Below are 9,532 nucleotides of genomic sequence, written 5' to 3'. Positions count from 1 at the left end.
GGACTTACTTGACTAGAAATTTTTTGAAACATACGGTAGTTCGTATGTATTGTTGTCCACCGCATGGGTTCAGGTAACAGGTGCCAATAGTATCGTGAGTGAATGTCGCGTTTTGCTCGACAGCGCGTCTCAGTCAAATTTCATATCAACAAAGCTATGTACTGCTCTTGGTCTTTCAATGAAAAGGGCAGACTTTTCAGTCAGTGGGTTAGGTCAAACGGTCACACACATGAAGCATCAAGTTTCAATTCAAATTCAATCACGATGCAATCAATTTAAAGTTGATCTGTCATGCCCAGTCATTCCCGAGATAACAGGTGTTATTCCGTCAGTTTCATTTGATGGAACCAAGTTGAAAATACCCAAAAACCTTATCCTAGCGGATCCATCATTTCTCACGCCTGACAAGGTTGACATTTTGATTGGAGCAGACACCTTTTGGAACTTAATCACCATTGGCCAAATCAAATTGGAGCGTAACCTTCCTATCTTGCAAAAGACACAACTTGGCTGGGTTGTGTTACGGCCGTTGCCTCTTCAGAGCAATGCAAATTCTAGCATTAGTTGTCATTTCGCTCAAACTCAGGATTTGCACGTTTCATTGAAAAAATTCTGGGAAGTTGAAGAGGTACAATGTACAAAACCCGCCTACTCTCAAGAAGAAACAGCATGTGAAACACATTTCACAGAAAACACTCGCCAGTTAGAGGATGAACGGTTCGTGGTCAAAATACCACTCAAGAAGGATCCAGGATTGCTTGGAAAATCCAAACAATCAGCAACAAGGCGCTTCTACGCATTGGAACGTAAACTTCAAAGCGATCCTGATGTACACAAACAATATTGCGACTTCATGAGCGAATACGAGCGTTTAGGACACATGACAAAGTTTCACGACGACACATGCGGTATTGAGACCTGACAAATCAACCACGAAACTCCGCGTAGTTTTCGGTGCATCAGCCAAGTCATCATCCAACTACTCCTTCAAGGACTTACAAATGGTAGGACCCACAGTACAAGACGAACTTGTGGAAATCGTCCTCAGGTTTAGGAAGCACAAAATTGCACTATCAGCGGATGTTACAAAAATGTATAGGCAGGTCTTGGTAGACGAAGGCCATCGACCACTTCAGTCTATTGTATGGAGAGAAAATCCAAGTCAATCCTTGCAAACCTTTGAATTAAACACAGTGACTTATGGGACAGCATCTGCTCCATTTTTAGCAATCAGGTCTCTACATCAGATTACGCACAATAACATGCAAGCGTACCCAGAAGCATCATTGATCATAATCTCAGATTTTTACGTGGATGATTTACTCACCGGTGCAGACTCGATCGAAAAGGCCAAGCGCCTACACCATGAAATTTCTACTATCCTAGGCTCGGGATGTTTTCCATTGAGGAAGTGGATCAGCAACGAACCATCGGTGCTGAAGGACATCAGAGTTGTGGCACCTTCGGATGTTCTACAAATAGGACCCCATGAGAAGACAAAAACGCTCGGAATCCACACCAAGACACATTTGCATTTTCTGTCAGCGTCAATTTCGAGAATAGGAAATGTACAAAACGCATTATCCTTTCATGCATTGCTCAGATCTTTGACCCGTAGGTTTTTTGTCGCCAGTCATCATTCTAGCAAAGATTTTAATTCAGCAGATGTGGCAAATTCAGTTGGACTGGGACGAGTCTCCACCATCTCACATTCACACTCAGTGGTGCCAATTTTACAAGTAGTGACAATCCATCGAAAATCGAATTTCATAGGTTTTCGGATTCAATCGAAAGGGCTTATGGGGCATGTATATACATACGATCCACAAATGAAAGGGGGGAACTTCTCGTACGATTACTTTGCGCCAAGTCAAAGGTGGCCCCAGTAAAGACTTTAACCATACCTCGTTTAGAACTTTGCGGAGCATTAGCACTAGCAAGACTCATAAAAAAGGCAATGACCGCATTCAAGATAAACGCAGAAGAAGTAAGTTGCTGGACCGATTCAACAGTGGTCCTTGGCTGGATCAAAACTGCGCCAAACCTGCTGAAATCATTCGTCAGCAACAGGGTGGCTGAGATTCAACAACTCTCCAGGGGGAAGAGTTGAAAGCATCTAAAAAGCGAACAAAACCCAGCAGATTTGATATCACGTGGCGTGAAGTCCAGTCAAATAGTCAAATCAGAGCTGTGGTGGCGAGGACCCGAGTGGCTGCCTGAACCTTCATTACAATCACCAGAAACGTGCGAGATTCCAAGTGAGTTACCCGAGATTCGCAAGATCACAGTTGCAATGGTCTCCAAACGCCAAAACGACCTCTTTCCCTTCAATCGCTTTTCCAAATTGCAACGAATTGTACGTGCCTTCGCTTACGTCTTGAGATTCATACATCGAAACACAAGGCGGGAACAAATTACAGCCGACGAAATGCAAACGTCTCTGAAACGCTTGGTCACATTGGCACAAAGAGAAAGTTTCCCCAATAAGCAGTTAACAAACAACAAGGGAATTTCTGCCAAAAGTAGATTGTTCAGTTTGTGTCCTTTTATTCACTCTGACGGTACACTACGCGTGGGAGGTCGTCTTCAGCAATCAAATTTTGAGTTCGATAAAAAACATCCCTCCATTCTAGATTCAGGGCATTACCTTACCAACCTCATATTTCATTATGAGCACACAACTTCTTCATGCGGGGCCCCAATTCTTGCTGTCTTCTATTCGTGAAAGGTTCTGGCCAATATCTAGAAGAAATTTGGGAAAAAAGGTAGTGCACAATTGCCTGCAATGTTTCAAACACAAACCCAGCATGGGCAACATGCACAAAGACCGGTTAGTACCCAGGCACCCATTTCACACGACAGAGGTAGATTACGCCGGTCCATTGATTTATCAAGGACCGTAAGGGGCGCGGATGCAAATCTTGGAAATGCTACATTTGCTTATTTGTATGTTTTTCTACCAAGTGCATTCACTTGGAGCTAGTGACAGACCTCACGACAGACGCTTTCATGCTGGCTCTAAAACGGTTCATTTCGCGACGCGGGCGGCCGTATCAAATGTATTAAGACAACGGGTGCAATTTCGTGGGTGTTAGCTCTCAGCTCAAAGATCTAGGTGCATTCCTATCAGAACAACAAGGTGTCATTGAAGATGCTATGGCACACGGAACCATCAATTGGCAATTTCATTCCCGCTTATGCACCACATTTTGGTGGGTTGTGGGAGGCTGGAGTAAAATCTTGCAAGTATCATCTCAAAAGAGTGGCCAGGAACAGCGTATTTACCTTTGAAGAGTTGTACTTTTTATTAACACAAATAGAGGAGGTGCTTAACTTCCGTCCACTCTCTCCTCTATCGTCAGATCCCCATGACCTAAATCCCTTGACTCCCTCACATTTTCTGATCGGGAGGTCAATGACGTCACTACCAGAGTCAAACTTGACGTCCATCTCCGAAAATAGACTCAACCTCTTCCAAAAAATCGAGCAGATGAGACATTTTTTGCGTTTGAATAGATAGTCAGAGTAAAACGGTCAGAGATGAGTGTGCTTAAAAATATTACAATCAAACCCGAAGGCTTCCCAGAAACTGAAGTATGGGTGGCAGTACTACAGACGGCCGTTTTCTTCAACTCTCTAAATCCCATGTACGACCGTTTTTACTATAAAAATGGTGATGAGCAAAATGGGAATAAATCAGTTACGCCTGGAAGTACGTGGAGTCCAAAGTATGATCTTGAAGTTTGGTACTAATGGTACCCATGGAAGAATTTTGTAGGAATGTTAATTACACAGAAGGGATTGAGCCCCCCTGCCCTTCCCCAGCCTCATCGGGAACACCATCGCCTCCAAAAAGTTCGCCTTCCATTCCACCAATTAGCTTGTCGCCATCGTTAAGTTCTCCATAAGCAACATGTAACATTTTTGGAACCGATTGAGTTTGGAATATGTAGCTGAACATCAACAAAGAGTCAAGTGGCGAGAAAATCACGGCAGCCTGCAGTCAGGAGCCCTAGTTCTCGTTAATGAAGCAAATGTCCCTCCTTACCGTTGGTGCTTGGGCCGCACCATTCACCTGCACCCAGGACCAGACAACGTCGCTCGAGTTGCTTCCATACACACCAACAAAGGAATCATCAAACGGGGATTTACTTCTACTTGCTTGTACATTTTTATTTACTTTTCCTAGTGCTTCTAAATTTTTAAGAGAACAAAACATTGTAAAGTTGCCTCACCCATTTTATTTGAAAACCTTTAATCTTCATAACGTTAATGGTGAAAACGAGTCTCTAAAATACAATTTAACGCAAAAGGCAAATACTACAGAAAATCATGAGAAGAAGGTTTGCTTATTACTAGACGAAATTTATGTAAAACTTAAATTTATTTATACTGGTAATAACGTCATAGGTGTAGCATCCAACAGTGACACTTTTCAAGCAGCATCTACCCTTCAAGTTTTTATGATTATTATATGTGGTTGCTCTGTTACCTGTAAAAAATATGAATTCAAAATTTGTGTATGAACAGACTACCAAAGTTTTGACTTTATTACATAACTGTGTGGTTATGAAGTGGTTAGTATAATAACTGATAACAATAAGGTTAATGTTAAATTATTTACACAGTTAAGTGGTGAACAAAAATAAAATATTTTTATGGAACATCCTTGTGACAAATCGAATTTTTTTTTTTTATTGTGTGACAATGTATACTTGGTTTCAAAAAAATAGCGTACACCTAATATTTCCCCATGTAATGTTAGCTTTGTTTCCATGATTACATTAATACATTTGAAAATTCACCTGTCACTGTTAAAACTGTTTTTGTTCTGCAATGTGTTTATTACTATTTAAATAATAATGCCTTGGCACTTGACTGAAATTACAAAAGCCTGAGTCATCACTAAACTAGAAGATGGTTGGTCTATTAGAGCAGTTGCTCATGAGTTCCATTTAAATAAACATACGGTGTTCAAAATTAAAAAACGCTGGGAACAAGAGGGGACTTTACGAAGGAAGGTGGGTTCTGGACGTCCCAAAATTTCAAACAACGTCGAAGACCTCAGACTTATTACTTATTTGGAAGAAAATCCTTTCAAAACGGCAAGGGATTCTATTGTAAATACCCATTTTCCTGGCTCACCCGCAACAGCATGTCGAAGAATTAAAAACTCTGACATTGGGAATTATGCAGCGGCAAAAAAGATGATCCTTTCTGAAGAAAATAAGCAATCTCGAGTCTTATTCGCCCTGAATCATCGTGCCAGAGACATGGTATTTTGGCAAAGAGTTATATTTACCGACGAGAAAGTCTTACAAAATACCAACGATGGGCACATTCGGGTGTATAGACCATGCGGAACAAGATTTGAAGAAAAGTTTGTTAGTGGAGCTCAAAGAAGTGGTAGAGTTTCCGTGAATGTCTAGGCTTGGTTTAATTATCGGGGTTTTGGAACTTGCTGGCGGATTGGTGAAAGATTCAATACGCAAGGTTACGAGCAGATATTCGAAAATGTTATGTTGCCATCAGTTCGTCAGCTATTTTATGATGATAACTTTATTTATCAATATGATAATTGCCCGGTCCATACAGCTAACACCATTACCCAATGGTTAGGTAGAAACAACATCGAAACCCTTCCACATCCTGCCAGAAGTCCCGACCTTAATCCACTTGAGAATATATGGGGCTTTATGGTGAAGGCAGTGACAAAATCAAATGCCAAGTCTCGAACACAGGAAGAATTATGGGAAACTGTAAAGAATACTTGGGAGGACTTGGCACAAAACGAAAAGTTAACACAAAGTCTGATTCTGTCGATGGCCCGACGATTGGAAGAGGTCATTGCAAAAAATGGTCAAATGACCAAATATTAATTTAAAATCCTTTTTTTTTACAACTTTGTTTATGTTGTATTGTTTTTATTTAGTTGTTTTTAAAATTTCTTGTTTTTCGTTAAATTACAATCATTCAAAAAATTTCTTTGTGATTTTCTATTCCACTTTACTCTAGTGCTAAAGTTTTTACCGGTTTCAATATAGTAAGCCTTGCTTTAAATTCACAAAAGTTGGATGGTAGGTGAGGCATAACTGTACTAGTACAGTTATGCTGTAGGGTAATATTGCCATAGTGACATGTCAACAACAATCAACAAATGAAGGACAATATCTAACTTTATTCATTATTAATTAAAACAGACGGAACTAAAAACAAAAAAAAATTACTTAACTAGACGGAGCTAGGCCATAGTAAAAATGAACTGCACTTCGTAGCATCGAGTGGTACGTACATAATAATGAGGGGCTTCTTCGACTGTATAAACAAATAGATACGAGTAAATACGCTACGAAACTACACTATGACGACTTACCAGTTCATGAAAATACGCCAACATCACTTTCATTTACAGTTGTAACCTTATTTAGATCCTGCCATTGCCTTTCGATTTTTCCGGTATTAAGCTATTTAAAGCTTGTTCTTCTTCATTTAAGACGTTTTCCGGTAATACACTATCATTCAAACTCATTTTGCGAAATGTCTGTTCGTATATATAAACAATCAAATGTAACTATGACACCTGAACATATCATGCAAACGCGATCAAGTCAATCGATTTTAAAACGAGTTTTTGGATTTAGTTGTTTTATTTTATTCTCTTCGGTTTATTCTGAAACCGGTAAGCTATTGAACAAACCACGGATGTTATGAATCATAACAACCTTAGATGTCTTAAAATCAATTTCAAACCGACATCTGCGGTAGTTATGATAGTCATAACCTCAATGGGTGTGTTAATAGCTATGACTACGAGTGGAAGGTAACGTATGAAATTCATGTTGCCTAGAAACAGTTTTTAGCGGGCCATTTACATTAGGAAAATATTACAAAAATCACACTCAGGACTTGTAAGTACGCTATTTTTTTAAAATCAAGTGTACACTTATTAAAAAATATTAGAAACAATCGGTTAAATGAGAAAAGCAAAACATTTATATATCCTTCATTAGGAAATCATTCAGAAATTAAACACGCAAAATTTCAAGAAATTATACGTTTATATGACATCGAAAAATCTTCTATCGTTAAGAAAGCCCCCGGCCTTTCCTTTAAAGCTTGTTTCCCGAACAATCTGGAAAGACAAAATGTTAAATTAGCACCTGCTATTTTTGATGAAAAATTAGTTGCTGCCATGAACGATCTTGGGATAATAGTATATTATGTTATGAGGAGCAAAAATGAAGTTTTATGTGCTGCGGCTGGTAGACAAACCAGCCAAAGCACATAAAACCATTTTTGCTCCGAATAACATATACTATTTTTTTTTCAAACCTTCGTAACAAATTATTTAAGACATGTTAAGAAACCAGGTAGGAATTTCAAATGATTTAGCTAGTTTACTTTACAGCCGCTCGTCAGCGGAGATAATAACTTCACGGACGCCCTCAGCGGAGATAATAACTTCACGGACGCTCCTCAGCGGAGATAATAACTTCACGGACGCAGGTCAGCTCGTTAGATGCCATGACAATGAAGTGACACTTTAGCATTATCAATGCAGCAGTGCAATGTCATATTTTACGGACGTTTGAAGAAAAAAGAATTTATTCAAATTATTCACAATTGGTGTTCAACAGTAAATGTAAAACATCCAGATAAAGGAAAACATCTCCGTGATTTTCATGTCAACACTATTCAAAAAATGCAGCAAGAAAATATAAATTATTTAAAAGAATGAGTAAAATGGTTGAAAAAGTGGGAAAGTATTACTATTCTACAAGATTTTAAAAGAGCTGGCAAACTTAGCAATGAAACATTTTCAGCTTTACTACATACAACTGAAGCTTTAATTCAATTGTGTGATTATTTTTTAAATAATTTACATTTTTCATATGTTATGTTAGGATCTTTCCAAACTGATGTACTGGAGCGCAGATTTGGGAAATATCGTAGAATGAGTGGTTGTAACTATAATGTTTCTGTCCAGCAAATCATAGATTCTGAAAAAAAAATTAAAATTAATAGCTTAATAAAACTCAGTAATAATAATAATTTACAATTAAGATGTGTTATTGAGGAAATCAATTCAGAAACAGCTGAAGAGATTATGCAAGAAGATATGTTGTTTTTAGAGCATAATGATCAAATTATGAATCTATTTCAAAATGTAGATGAGCCATTCCACGATAAATGAAACCGTTTCAACAAAAAATGAATTTAGCTATTTTTTAAAATCGATTTGTTAATAATGTCACTTTGGATTTAAAATGTCCAAAATCACATTTGAATCTGAACGTTTAAATATTTTTTTTTATTTAAATGAAAAAACACTTTCGTAATGAGAGCGCTTGCAAAAAGCTTCTAATTCGCATCAAAATCTAGTAGCTGTGTAGCTACTGTTTTCGGATATTTTGACATGTGACAAAAATGTTTTTGTGTCATACTATTAAGGTGTAATTGTTCAGTGTGTCTTTGTTACAAAGGTATGTATGCATATTTATTTACACAAGTTTACAAAAAGTATGTTTTTCGTGTCCCGTCCGTCATGCAAAACTCAAAATAATTGAAAATAAACCATAATGTTCTTGAATCGGTTATTGTTACTTTTATGTATTAAAGTAGAAGGACTGATATATGAAGAGGAACTATTTAAAAAAATATATTGTGCTATTTGCGAACATTAGAGCACCATTTTTCCTGTCCCGTCCGTCATAAAATAAATAATAATGTGAAACATGTGATATAAAAATTACTCCTATAATAGTTTTTAGTTATTTACATTAACTTTTGCTACATTTTTATTTTTCTATAAACGAAATCTGCCTAATAAATGGTTTATGCATATTTTTTGTACATATAGACAAAAATGGATGCAAAGAGGAAAGAAAGATTCAAAAAACAAAATAAAAAGGCTTCGCGGCGATACTGACACAAGATTACATCAAGTAATATGTCACTATTTTTTTTCTATCGTTTGGTTTTTGCAACATTGTCACTATTTTTTTTTCTATCGTTTGGTTTTTGCAACATCAAGAAATCCATGGTTAGCAACGGACCTTTCTTTCTTTAATTTGTTATTCTAAAAAAAATCTTGCCTGTCAGAAAACAGAGACGCTAACCTGTGCCGTATCTGAAGTGGTTATTTTGGGCAAACTTTACCATTAGATTGGGATTTCCAAAGTACCATAGTCTTCAACGGTCAAGGTATACCGTCTGTTTAGAATTACCGCGCCTTGTACCCTGCAGCTCCATTTGGAGGATCTTACGGATATAGGCATTAGAGGTATGTGTCTCTCGCATAAAATCACCGCGCCCTCACCATACTCTTTTAGGCATTGACCATCACCAGCAGGCTTGGGCACAATAGAGCGAATATTCTGGTTTCCCAGTCGATAACTACTCGTTGGGTATTTTCTCTGCCAAGAGGTATATGCGGATGATGTTAGATATCGCCTCTTTACAGCAGATTTTTTATTTTGTAGAATATCCCAACAACCCCAGTCCAACAAATCCCGACTATCCCGACTATCTC

General features: G+C 38.0%; 1 long non-coding RNA gene across 1 annotated transcript in view; it reads right to left on the bottom strand.

The window, feature by feature from the left end:
• Positions 1 to 6,987: 6,987 nt before the first annotated feature.
• Positions 6,988 to 9,532, bottom strand: part of LOC138127387 (uncharacterized) — a 120,233-nt gene continuing 117,688 nt past the window's right edge. The window contains exon 2 of the long non-coding RNA XR_011158211.1: positions 6,988 to 8,000. This is a non-coding gene — a long non-coding RNA (uncharacterized lncRNA). The remainder of the gene's footprint in view (positions 8,001 to 9,532) is intronic.

Source organism: Tenebrio molitor, chromosome 3 (genome assembly GCF_963966145.1).
Source record: "Tenebrio molitor chromosome 3, icTenMoli1.1, whole genome shotgun sequence".
Classification (NCBI taxonomy): Eukaryota; Metazoa; Arthropoda; class Insecta; order Coleoptera; family Tenebrionidae; genus Tenebrio; species Tenebrio molitor.
The sequence above is the reverse complement of the archived record's forward strand: the minus strand, read 5'-3'. Positions and strand labels throughout refer to the sequence as shown.